The sequence below is a fragment of the Protopterus annectens genome, chromosome 15.part0 (assembly GCF_019279795.1).
Source record: "Protopterus annectens isolate FY-2018-M chromosome 15.part0, PAN1.0, whole genome shotgun sequence".
Classification (NCBI taxonomy): Eukaryota; Metazoa; Chordata; order Ceratodontiformes; family Protopteridae; genus Protopterus; species Protopterus annectens.
Genome location: NC_056749.1, coordinates 421,925,231 through 421,939,350, shown reverse-complemented (window position 1 = coordinate 421,939,350; position 14,120 = coordinate 421,925,231).

The following is a 14,120-nucleotide window of genomic DNA, read 5'->3' as shown; positions in this document are numbered from 1 at the left end:
GCTGCACCTTCTCTGGCATATGTTAGCAGGCCATGGCTCTGGCACCAGTCAGCCATGTCTATGACGCCCTAGGTGGATGTACGTGTAACATGGGGTGCTGGGTATGTCGGCCGGTGCGTAGTCATCTGCATACCTTGTCTGCTACAATCCCCCTATGATTGCATGCACATTGGAAGGTCGGATGCTATCTGGCAGGGTGCACAGGAGTGAGCCCTGTGGCCCTCCACTGGGTCCAGATATGAGTGTGACAAAGCACCTTCAGCACCAACCCTGTGTGGTGTGACCTCCAACCTGTGTGAGAAGCATCGGGTGACATATGTCCCCACATGTATGCTGGCGAGCCTTTACATGGGTCCCATGTGTAGTGTGCTCTGAACGCTCCCAGCAGGTCATGGTACTGTGTGCAAACCCACATATCCCCATCAATGGCCTTGGTGAACACTCCAGACTGGACGAGCAGGTTCGGGAGGCAGGATCCGCCCTTGACTATGTAGTTGTGGGTATGTTCCCGTATTGGCTGTACACCGCTATCTGTAACCATGACCACCTGTATGGACCTCCACACAGCTTTGCAGACAACATTTGTCAAGCGATAGGGTGTGGCTGTTGACAGTCCATAGGAGCACTACCCTGGCATAGTGGGACCACAGATGCCATATGGCATCCATTGGGGACATAGCCCATAGTAAGGCTAACATGACACAGTGGCCGCATGTGTGGGCCGAGGGCCTCAAAGAGGATGGGTAGCACACAGCCAGGGAAACCATCGGTGCCCATTGCTGACGTGTCAAACGCCATAGAGATATGGGATCACCCCAGGCCATATGACATGTTTTGGAGGATACACTCTGGTGGGATGGATATGTTCCCTGTTGGGGGGGGGGTGTATGCATGGAACATGTCCTGTGGTATGCAGACAATGTCTGTGGGTGCAGTGACTGTTGTACCATTCTGGACCATTTCCAGGCATGTCAGTGTGCCCCCAACCATGTCCTTACCACAGTTAGGGAAGGCCCTGTGGTTGTCTCATGTGCCCTCTGCAGTACCACTCCCACGAGCGGACCTGGATGTTGGTATGTGGGGCCGTATGGTGACGCCGGTATGAATGGGTGATGGTTTCCCTGGTACTGTCATTGCCCTGCCATGTAGTAGCTCCAACTGTTGATGTACAGGTAGTCAGTGGCTGCGGTCCACCACACCATGTGCCTACCTGTGGTGGACAAGGTCCTGATGTCATCATGTTTGCCTGTTGCAGACATGCATGTGGGTGGTCAGGGAAGGCATTCGGTAGGTGTTTTCCGGTCTGGCCTCTGTTCAACATTGGCATGGAGGACATGTAGGGTACCACACCCGTCATATGATGTGTGTGGTTTTCTGTGGAGAGGTCATCACTGAGGTCCCCCATGCTGGTGTTGGTTACAGTGAGTGGATGACCAGTGGATCCACTATACGTTCTTGCATCACCATTGAGGGCTGTACATCCTGTGTGGGGCCTATCCTCACCATGCGTGATGGGCAGAACTGTCAGACATCCCCCCCCCTGGTATGTATGGTGCATGGCTGTTTAACAGTGGCCAGGTGTGTGAACACCTGGGACTGCTGGCGTACTGTGTTGCGCCATGGGTAATGTTCCCAGGCTATGCATGGGTGGTTCATGTCACACAAACGGTGCTGTTGTGAGAGCATGCCCACTCACCAGTGTCCTCAGGACATCTGTGAAGGTATCCTGTGTTTGTGAGGGTTGTCTGTAGCATGCAACAAACTGTAGGCCAGTCCTACACATGGTTAATTGCACCTACATATTCCCCGCAGCAACAACAACGTCTGTGGCATGACCGGTTACTGTTGTGTGGCCGGACACACAGGATGGTCCGTGATTCCGCCACCCATGCCGACGCACCATGTGTATGCATGTCTGATCTGTGCCGACTCTAAGTGTCTGAGCATGCCCAGTAGGCAGCTGTGTAGATAGACACACAGCACAGTGCACACCGCAGCCGACTGCAGTAATACCCCGGTGCATGCCTCTATCCCCACGCAACGGCCACGCCTGTGGCATGGCCAGGTTTCTGTTGTGTGGCTGGACACACACAACGGTCCACATTACGCGACCCATCCCGACGCAACATGTGTATGCATGTCTGCCCTGTGCCGAGTCTAAGTGTCTGAGCATGCCCAGTATGCAGTGATGTACTGATCAGTAGTTACTTGTTATTCTCGACTGCAGCACTAACGCAGTTACTGTACGGCGACCTTGGGATGGTAACAGACTGCGTGATCAAGCGACTCTGTCCGAACACCCGAGCGGGCGATTGCCTTTGCAAATGATACCACTCACGAGGGGTATGCTCTCCTGACAGCGCCTGCTCAGTAAACTCGGTAGCTGCTCTGTAAATGCTTCATACTGTAGTGTGTTCATGTAGATAGGCGAGGTTCGCCCCCGCCCTTTCCGTGTCTGTGTGTGTGTGTGTGTGTGTGTGTGTGTGTGTGTGTGTGTGTGTGTGTGTGTGTGTGTGTGTGTTTCCATCTGCCTCTGCGACTGATTATGCTTTTAGACGGTCCGCAACACATGCCTTGGCTATTGCCAACTATTGTCTTGGCGGCTGACGCCAGCAGCCTACAAGTATGCCTGTGACAGCGCCTGTTTAGCAAACTCGTAGCGCTGCTCTGTAAATGCTTCATACAGTAGTGTGTTCATGTAGATAGTCGAGGTTCGCCCCCGCCCCTTCCGTGTGTGTGTGTGTGTGTGTTTCCAGCCGCGCTCTGCGACTGATTATGCTTTTAGACGCCCGCAACACATGCCTTGGCTATTGCCACCTATTGTCTTGGCGGTTGACGCCAGCAGCCTACAAGTATGCCTGTGACAGCGCCTGTTTAGCAAACTCGGTAGCTGCTCTGTAAATGCTTCATACAGTAGTGTGTTCATGTGGATAGTCGAGGTTCGCTCCCCGCCCCTTCCGCTTGTGTGTGTCTGTGTGTGTGTGTGTTTCCAGCCGCGCTCTGCGACTGATTATGCTTTTAGACGCCCGCAACACATGCCTTGGCTATTGCCAACTATTGTCTTGCGGGTGACGCCAGCAGCCTACAAGTATGCCTGTGACAGCGCCTGTTTAGCAAACTCGGTAGCTGCTCTGTAAATGCTTCATACAGTAGTGTGTTCATGTGGATAGTCGTAGGTTCGCCCCCGCCCCTTCCGCTTGTGTGTGTCTCTGTGTGTGTGTGTGTTTCCAGCCGCGCTCTGCGACTGATTATGCTTTTAGACGCCCGCAACACATGCCTTGGCTATTGCCAACTATTGTCTTGGCGGCTGACGCCAGCAGCCTACAAGCATGCCTGTGACAGCGCCTGTTTAGCAAACTCGTAGCTGCTCTGTAAATGCTTCATACAGTAGTGTGTTCATGTAGATAGTCGTAGGTTCGCCCCCGCCCCTTCCGTGTGTGTGTGTGTGTGTGTTTCCAGCTGCCTCTGCGACTGATTATGCTTTTAGACGCCCGCAACACATGCCTTGGCTATTGCCAACTATTGTCTTGCGGGTGACGCCAGCAGCCTACAAGTATGCCTGTGACAGCGCCTGTTTAGCAAACTCGGTAGCTGCTCTGTAAATGCTTCATACAGTAGTGTGTTCATGTGGATAGTCGAGGTTCGCTCCCGCCCCTTCCGTTTGTGTGTGTCTCTGTGTGTGTGTGTTTCCAGCTGCGACTGATTATGCTTTTAGACGCTCCGCAAGACATGCCTTGGCTATTGCCAACTATTGTCTTGCGGCTGCCGTCGCCAGCCTACAAGCAGGCCTGTGACAGGGCTCTGTTCAGCCAACTCGTAGCTGCTCTGTAAATGCTTCATACAGTAGTGTGTTCATGTAGATAGTCGTAGGTTCGCCCCCCCTCCCTTCCGTGTGCGTGTGTGTGTGTGTTTCCAGCTGCCTCTGCGACTGATTATGCTTTTAGACGCTCCGCAACACATCCCTTGCCTATTGCCAACTATTGTCTTGCGCGTCACCCCACCAGCCTACAAGTATGCCTGTGACAGCGCCTGTTTAGCAAACTCGTAGCTGCTCTGTAAATGCTTCATACAGTAGTGTGTTCATGTGGATAGTCGAGGTTCGCTCCCGCCCCTTCCGCTTGTGTGTGTCTCTGTGTGTGTGTGTTTCCAGCCGCCTCTGCGACTGATTATGCTTTTAGACGCCCGCAAGACATGCCTTGGCTATTGCCAACTATTGTCTTGGCGGCTGACGCCAGCAGCCTACAAGCATGCCTGTGACAGCGCCTGTTTAGCAAACTCGTAGCTGCTCTGTAAATGCTTCATACAGTAGTGTGTTCATGTAGATAGTCGCCGGTTCGCCCCCGTCCCTTCCGTGTGTGTGTGTGTGTGTTTCCAGCTGCCTCTGCGACTGATTATGCTTTTAGACGCCCGCAACACATGCCTTGGCTATTGCCAACTATTGTCTTGGCGGGTGACGCCAGCAGCCTACATGTATGCCTCGACAGCGCCACGCCAGTTAACTCGGTAGCTGCTGTGTAATTGATTCATACTGTACTGAGTTCATGTAAATAGACGAGGTTCATCTCCGCCCCTTCCGAAAGTGTGTGTGTGTTTCCGCTGCTTTCACCATACATCTGAATAAGCAAATTGTTACAGTGTTCACAATCAACAGTGTGATATTTAAAATCATGTTAGGACTCACATTGTTGTTTGTGAACATTCGTAGACATAGCATATTTCCTGCACACGCTAGGAAACAACGAAAACGCTGCATGTTTTCATGAACTGTTCAAATGTTACGAAGACTTGGGTTGTGTCGCACCACGGTGACTATTCTTGCTGCATGTTTCCGGTCTGTCTGTGTTGCATAGTACAATATCATGTAATACGGTGTTCATAGTATGCTTTCTGTGATGGTGACATGTGTGTGTTTCGTTAGCAGTATCGCCTCTGCTTTCTATGCTGTGGCTACATCCCCATTGCTCGCATAGAAAGTGACAAATGGAAGTGTAAGGGTGGACATTTAAAGCCTGGATACGCCCATGTTATGTGTAAGTCTCACGGGCCAACGGGTGATAGCGCATACATGTCTATGAAGTACCTTTGGATACCATATGCACCTGTCGTGGACGAAATGTTTATGTTGACTGTTCCATCTACCTATGTGTGACATTGTTTGGGGCCATAGGGTGCCAGCAAGTCTTCCCTGTTCATTGGGTGTTTGCCATGTTGTATTGACATCAATCCTATTAATTCACCGAAGGATGTCTTTCTTTGGTGTCAACGCCATAGTTTGACCATCCTATGTCATTCCCAGCAGACGTGGAGATTGTGCCATTGGTATCTTTACACAGGTGACCCATCTGTTCCACTGTATGGAAGCGCAGGATCCCCATAGATGTGCTGGCACATGGTGTGTTGTGTACGCCGTATCTGCCCAGCGGTCTTTCTTTGAATGGGTGTGTGTACTGTACAATCGTGATCTGTATTCCCTGGGTTATGCCTTGCAACAGCTGTGGATTCCCCAGGTTGGCAGCTATGGGTGCCATCTTGGCCGTGACGCTTGTCCATCCATGGGAACTGCCTACTGGACACTAGTATCGGGCTGTCAACATTTCACAGCTGCATTCTCCATTTCCGTGGATGATCGGTATTAGTATTGCGGAGTAACGATATGTTATGGCCACATCCCGCACACGGGCGGGTAGGTGAATCATCTGCCAATCCACACCGTCACCCATATATGCATACCCACGATCCCATGTCTGCAACCGTCGACAGCACCCCTTGCACACCCTTCCTGTGTGCGGAAATGGGATGTGGACGACGTGTATGGATGCAGCAGCCTGGGGAGTCCTATTCATATGTCCTGCATTTCATGGACGGCTGTCATCACCCTTGAAGACACCTGTGGTGCACATATCTACCTGTGCCGTAGTCACGGCTGTCACCTCTTCCGTTCACACTATGTTGCTCACACTCACTTAAGGAGTAATATTTGGGTCCTGCAATGGACACCGATGTGCATATGTAAAGTTTAGGACATGTTGGACTGTGTCCATTCGGCCAGTGGGTCTGACTGCCGTGATGTTCCCCATTCCCGGATGTCTGTCCGCCTACCCATATTATGTAGTGCTACGTAACCCGTGTCCTTCCACAATCTACCCAGAGGGTGTTACTGTAGTCCTGCAGGTTGGCAACAGCTTTACATAATCCTCACAGGTACCATTGTGAACTATCCGCCACTGAATCGCCAGTATAACACAGCCGGTACATGTAGAACCTATGAATTCATGACAGTATGTCGGTTATGTGTGTGAACTCCATATTTTAGCGATAGTATGGCCTTCCTACTTGACGCTGTTGGTGTGCCATTAATATGTGTTCCGCAGGTCGCAGGTATGTTCCGCCGAAAGTGGAGGAGGGTGATCACCAAATACTGGATAGCACCTTCGCTGCTGTGTACGCTGGGATTCGCATGGCAGGATGGATGTCTACGGGTGTATGTACTGCTGTTTCCATCTTTATGTCCTGTGTCATGCCCTACTACGGCTGTGTGATTCCACCAGGCTTGCTATTATGGGTGCCATCTTGTCCGTGACGCTTGTCCATCCTTGGGAAATGCCTACTGGACACTGATGTAGGGCTGAACACATTTCACACATGCCTTTAGCATTACCCTATGGGTGCTTTGCATCCTTACTGGGGACTAAGGCACGTCCTGTACCCGCAGCCCTCCCACGGGCCGGGACAACGGATTATCAGCCACACAACACCGAGACCCATTTTGCATACCCAGGATACCAGGGCTGCAACCCCCCACGGTACGCATGACACATCCTTCATGTGTGCGGAACTGGGATATGGACGCACATGTATGGACACGGCAGTCTGGGGACCTCTGTTCATATGTCCTGCATGTGATGGGCAGGTATCATCAACCTTAAACACGCTGGTGGTGCATATGTCTAGCTGTGCCGTAGTCACGGTTATTACTCTGATTGGCCGATCCCGATGGATAACGGAGCAGACATCGTAATTTTTGGAGTCCTACAATGGACACCGATGTGCATTTGTAAAGTGTAGAACGTGTTTGACTGTCCCCATCTGGCCAGTGGTATTGACTGCCGCTGTATGTTCCCCAGTCGTGGATGTCTGCTTGACTACCCATCGTTTGTATGACATGGCCTATCTATATCCACGCATAGTATGCGTAAATACAGCAAACCTTAAGCGCCCTGCCCATCTTCATAAACGACATTATGGAACATATATCGGCTGAAACAGACACTGTCAAATACGATAGACTCCACAGTGAAAGGATACTGAGCTCTCTCAACTACTAACATGGGGCACCGTCGGAGTAAGGATGTCATGACATAGCCGTCCCTAATTCACTTCCTTCAGAGTCGGTTTAAAGCGAATTAATCAATAAACCTGCTCATAGTTAGGTGGACAGTGCTCCAAGTCTTGATTATAACGTGACATATACATATCAGTGTTGCATGCCTTACTTCATGGAAACAATAATACGGCAACAATGTGTTAATATATCTACAATATTGGTAAATACAATCAGTATCCGGACACATAGTTGATAATTGGTGAGAGTGCACCTTAGAATGTAGTGTGTTGATCAGGTTATTGTATATCGATGTGTATATTAGTAGCATTACGATAACAAAGCATGGAATCAATAGGTACTATTTAAGCATATATTTGACAATTATGAATGTAAACGTGTGGAGGAGACATCCGTAACCTTCCCTGGTTCCACTGGATCACACACGCACACGCATACACTCGCATGTCCGGATTGTGGGTTACGCGCACGCCGCATTACGCATATCCGTATTCCGCTTATATATGTTTACAGTGTCTGTGTGGTTACGTGTTTTATGCTACTTGTGACTATTCCGTAACATATGTCTGATCCGTTGACGGACGGTGCAGAAAGCACTTACAGCTTTATATATGTAACAGTCTTTGCAGCATGGACGCTTTACGCATTAACGCACATCTATATGTTCTATAGTCATAATTCCAACGTGACTGCAGTCACGTTTGACACTTACTGTGACCAGTGCACGGTAGCTGTTCGTTGTCATTAATATGCATACCCGTGGTACCTATGTACATTTACATATCCACCCGCACACGCGACGCCACTGGCATCCATTCCCCTACTGGGAAAGGTGCGGCACTGCATGTTGAACATTCCTAATTCCTCCTCGCTCTTGGCCCAGGATGCATATGTCGTCACCACAGGGCTGTTCAGATGACAGCTGCTTATATCCCATATGCATACAGGCCTTCGATTGTCAGGGTGTTGCTGTGGTGCTTTGGGTTTGGTGTTGTCCGCCCACTGTACGGGACCGCCCTGACCCTGTACGAATGTTAGATGAGTCACATGGGCACGTTTTGTCCGTGTCCATGGTACCATGTCACGCCCCCAATTAGTCTTAACCGGTGCGCCGATTGTCCGTGTATCCGCTGTAGATCTCAAGTATACTAATTGCACACGGTCTGATCGAACTAACCTACTGCCATTACTAACCCTCCGTGATGTATGGGCTGTGTCGCAATATTACAAGGGTTTAACATTGCGTGATCGACTTTCACTGAGCCACAGACATGTCCGCTGCTTTTTGGCCCGGTTCCGCTGTGCTACACACATTTAACATGGCGTAACAGGTTGAACAGCTCAGACACGAGGACATCGGGTTGTCCGTCATTGTCTATTATTGAATGTCTCTGTGGAGTTTGTTTCACAAAGCGACACATTGTCGGCATTGTTAACGGACATCTCGCTGCAGTACGCCCCGCACCGACGCTGGTGACGATGTCTGCCTTTGGCCGCTTAACAGGCATTATGCTGTGCCATTATGTCTGGGGATATATGGTTTCCTTCCTACGTAGATGATGTGCCATACTAGCAATGACCCTAGCGATGACCCGCCTGGGTGTGGGTACTGCTGTATTACCCACGGGAAGAGTGGCCTTAGGGTAAGTGGTGACCTAGGCAGAGGTTGCCACCGACACGCCACCCGCTACCCCATCCTGGTCTACCTACACCAAATAGAGTCTGGAAAGGTGCCCCGAGTAGAGCAACACCCTAGACGGCTACCTACTTGGCCTATGCCTAAGGCCGGCTATGTGTGTGGTCCCTTGGGCATCGGACTCCCGAACGTGGCACGTCTGCCGTTGGTATGTCCAGCATTACCCACATCCAGCCCCAAGGCAGTTAACACAACATCCATGGGTCCACATGGTGTCCCAGCTGTGCACTCCGGGAACTCTATGGGGAATTTAACCCACACTTCGGACAGCTGTGTAATCCTAGCCTCACCTCAGGATACATACCTGAGTAGTAGCACAGGGCGATTGTAGTCACACTCCACATAGATGGTGCCTCCACTGACCCTGGGTATTACCATACCATTAGTTTGACAAGCCTTATCTGCAAAGCCATGGAGATGGATCATAATGGGACACATAGATGAGGACATAGGGGAGCCGGATACTTTGGATACAACCCAGTTTAGCTTGGTCATAGTCAGATCATGCCCTTTACACGTGTTTCACTTTGTAGAATCAGTCACCAAGGCCATTGCTGAGGGTAAACCAGTCCATACAGCCTACCTCAACCTGTCAGAGGCCGCCGACACAATACCCCCTCGGGTATACTTGATAAACCCGCCACCTTGGATGTAAATCCATACATCGCCTCTATGGGTTGCAAACGGGCTAGGTCACAGAACACACATGGCCATAGTTGCTGGCGCCATGTCATACTCACAGCCAGTCACAGGTGGTGTCCCATGGGGCTCAGTCCTGGGTCCACTATTTCCAGCTTCTACATTTCCAATGTACACGCACACACAGGGGGGTTATGTGTGAAAATGTTTGCATACGACTGCAAACCGGATGCCAAGGTCAGACACACATCTGACACAGATATCCTTCAGGAGTGCCTCACAGATGTGGATAAGTGGTACCAGAGACATGTCCTACAGCTAAATGCCAGGAAATGCATAGGCATACCCTTCGGGATGAACAAGGTTACCCCGAGCTACCATATAGGTGGCAGTCCACTGAACACGGAGGGGGTTACCAGTGATCTGGGGACACGTGTTGTTGTTAACCGTTCGTTAGACACACATGTTGCTAACATAGTTGGGTAGACCTTCCACATTGGCCACATCATCATGAAGGGATTCACATCTAGATCAGGGAGGTCATTGTCCCCTTGTACTCATCACCAATAGAGCTTTGATTGTGTACAATGCTCCGCACAGAATGTATCTGACCCAACACCTGCAGCAGCTGGAAAGGCACCAACAGTTCTTCGACAAACGGATGCAGGGTCTCAGGTATATGTGTTATACTGACCAACTGAAAGGATTCCAGCTGTATACAATTGCATACCACTTGCCCAGAGGTGACCCGTGCCTGGCATGCACGGCTAGGTCGAACCCAGATCTGATGACTATGCTTCACGTCAATAAGGTAGATCCTCAGAACCACAAGGGCAGCTGACGACACCTTGACACTGTCATTAATCGAACGTGTTGTTGGGACGGATTCATCACCCAGACACTCACTATGCTGTGGAACGACATCCCAGTACATGTGAGGGCAAGCACCTCGCTGGCCTTCTGTTAGTATTTACACATGGATGTCTGTATTGATTTATTTCTGTAACCTTCTAAATGAATGTTACATTAGCACATTGTGAATCTTTACATTTCGTTGGTCTATTTTACAGTACTCATATTCATACGGTTTATGTGTATATATTATGGTTCATTCATATTACTAGGTGTCTGCAGTTCTGTTAATATATTGGCACAATCCGTAGGACATATACATGTAGCTTACACAGTCAGACATTTGGAAAACATTTTATGTTGGTTCATGTTTCATATATGTACATATATTTCCATTTTCCGATGAATACTGTACCTTTCGTAGCAATGTCTGTTGTCCTCACTGTGTGGGATGTGTAACCCAAGTAAGGTTTGTTCGCTTGTCTGCCTTTAAGGCATGTAATTAGTACCTAGCACATCTAATGTACCAACCAATTAATGCTTGTAAATGTAGTAGGTTGGACTACATTGTATGTAGTCTGAATAAGTCTGCTTATGAAGCAGACGGAGTGTGCTCCAATAGACTATGGTGACTGACTTTAATTCTTGGTGTGCTCTGGTTGGTCACTGACGGTCCCTACAGTACCTCGTCTTTGCTTTGGACTTCATCGGCTGGTTGTCTGTGTTTCTTGTATGGGGAATGTCAACTGTAGTCCCTATGTGTATGACTTGTGTAATGCTTTACTACGGCAGTGTAATTCCACCGGGTTTGCATTTATGTGTGCCATCTTAGTCATACGCTTGTCCATCCATGTGAATTGCCTACTATACACTGGTATGGGGCTGTACACATTTCACACCTGCATTTTGCATTCCCCGGAATATGGTGTGCATTGTTAGCGGAGAGTGACGCATGTGCTACGCACACGTCCCTCCCACGGGGCGGGACAAAGGATTGCCTGCGAATCAACACCGAGGCCAGATTCTACATACCCAGACTCCCTTGACTGCAACAGTGGACAGTACCCATTACACATCCTTCATGTGTGCTGCAGTGTGATGTGGACGCAGCTGTATGGACCCGATACCCTGGGTATTTCTGTGCATGTGTGCTGCAGTTCATGGACAGCTATCATCAACATTGAACACGCTTGCGTGCCTATGTGTACCTGTGACGTGGTGACGACAATTAGATCACATGAGTAATGCAGGAAGCTAGCAGGCATGCCCTGAACAGAATTTTGGGTCCTACAATGGACACCGATGTGCATATGTCAAGTTAGATGTTGCTGGACTGTGTCCACCTGCCCAGTGCTTTTCACTGCTGGTGTATGTTTCCCAATCGCTGATGTCTGTTTGACTACCCATTCCACATGGTGCTACATAACCGGCTGCGTTAGTACTGTGAACAAATGACATACATCCAAAGATGGTGGTTACCAACTGCTTCATATAAACCTCAGACATCCCAATGGGACATATCCGCCACTATATTTCCAATATAACACCACCAGAACATGTTGCTTACCTATGCATTCATGTAACCATGTTGTCTTCGTAGGTGGGAATGCCATAGTTTACACATCCTACGTGACGTTGTGTGTGTGCCATTAGTATGTGTTCCACAGGTCGCACATCTGTTCCGCTGTACGGTAGCGGGTGCTCCTCAGTCTGTTGCTGGCAGACTGAGTGCTGTGTACGCCGGTGTTGGCACGAGAGTCCGGCTCTGTATGTGGAATGTCAACTGTGGTCCCTATGTGTATTTCCTGTGTCATGCCTTACCGCGGCTGTGTCATTTACCCGTGTTTGCAGTTGTGGGTGCCATCCTGGCCATACGGGTGTCCATCCATGACAATTGCCTACTGGACACTAGTATAGGGCTGTACACATTCCACACCTACATTTAGCATTCTCCGGAGTATGGTTTGCATTATTAGCGGAGAGTAAGGCAGGTGCTACGCACAAATCCCTCCCACAGGGCGGGTAGAAGGATTGCCTGCGAAACAACACCGAGCACAGAGTCTGCATACCCAGAATCCCTTGACCGCAACAATTGCCAGTACCCATTACACATCCGTCCTGTGCGGAAGTGTGATGTGGATGCAGTGCTATGGACCCAGTACCCTGTGTATTTCTGTGCATCTGTGCTGCATTACATGGACAGCTATCAGCAACATTAAACACGCTTATGTGCATATGTGTACCTGTGACGCCAATGAGTTCACTTAAGTGTTGAAAGAATGCGCATTCCTGTCTTTAGACAAATCTTTGGGTCCTACATTGGACACCACTGTGCATATGTAAAGTGTAGAGCTTGTGGGACTGTGTCCTTGTGAGCAGTGGGTTTCACTGATACTGTGTGTTCAGGAATCGCGGATGTCTGTTGGACTACCCATTCCACATGGTGCTACATAACCAGGTGATGTACTACTGTGGACAAATTACATACATCCACCAATGCTGGTTAGCAAATGCTCAATTTAAACCGCAGACTTCCCAATGGGACATATCCGTCACTGTATTTCCACTATAACACCACCAGAACATGTTGCTTACCTATGCATTCATTTAACCATGTTGTCTTCATAGGTGGGATAGCCATAGTTTACATATCCTACTTGACGCTGTCTGTGCGCCATTAGTATGTGTTCCACAGGTCGCACATCTGTTACGCTGTACGGTAGCGGGAGCTCCTCAGTCTGTTGCTGGCAGGTTGAGTGCTGTGTACGCCGGTGTTGGCACGACGGTCCTGCTTTGTATGTGGAATGTCAACTGTAGTCCCTATGTGTATTTCCTGTGTTATGCCTTCCCGCGGCTATGTCATTTACCCGTGTTTGCAGTTGTGTGTTCCATTCTGGCCATACGGGTGTCCATCCATGACAATTGCCTACTGGACAGTAGTATGGGCTGTACACATTACACACCTACATTTAGCATTCTCCGGAGTATGGTTTGCATTATTAGCGGAGACTGAGGCAGGTGATACGCACACATCCCTCCCACGCGGCGGAGAAAGTATTGCTCATGCGAAACGACACCGAAAGCACTGAGTCTACATACGCAGACTGCCTTGACTGCAACTATTGAGTGTACCCATTACACATCCGTCATGTGTGCGGAGGTGTGATGTGGATGCAGTTGTATGGACCGGGTACCCTGGGTATTTCTGTGCATCTGTGCTGCATTACATGCACAGCTATCAGCAACATTAAACACTCTTGCGGTGCATATGTGTACCTGTGACGACAATGATTTCGGGTACACATTGAAATAAGACATAATTTGGTTCTTTCCACAATTTGTGGGTCCTACAATGGACACCACTGTGCATATGTAAAGTGTAGAGCTTGTCGGACTGTGTCCTTGTGAGCAGTGGGTTTCACTGATGCTGTGTGTTCAGCAATTGTGTATGTGTGCTTGACTACCCATACTGTGTTGTGCTACAGGAACCATGTCTTCCGACACCAGAAACCAATGCTATACATCCAATGTTGCAGGTTAACAACCACTTTCATACCATACCCAGAGGTCACGATTGGGAGGTATTGCCAC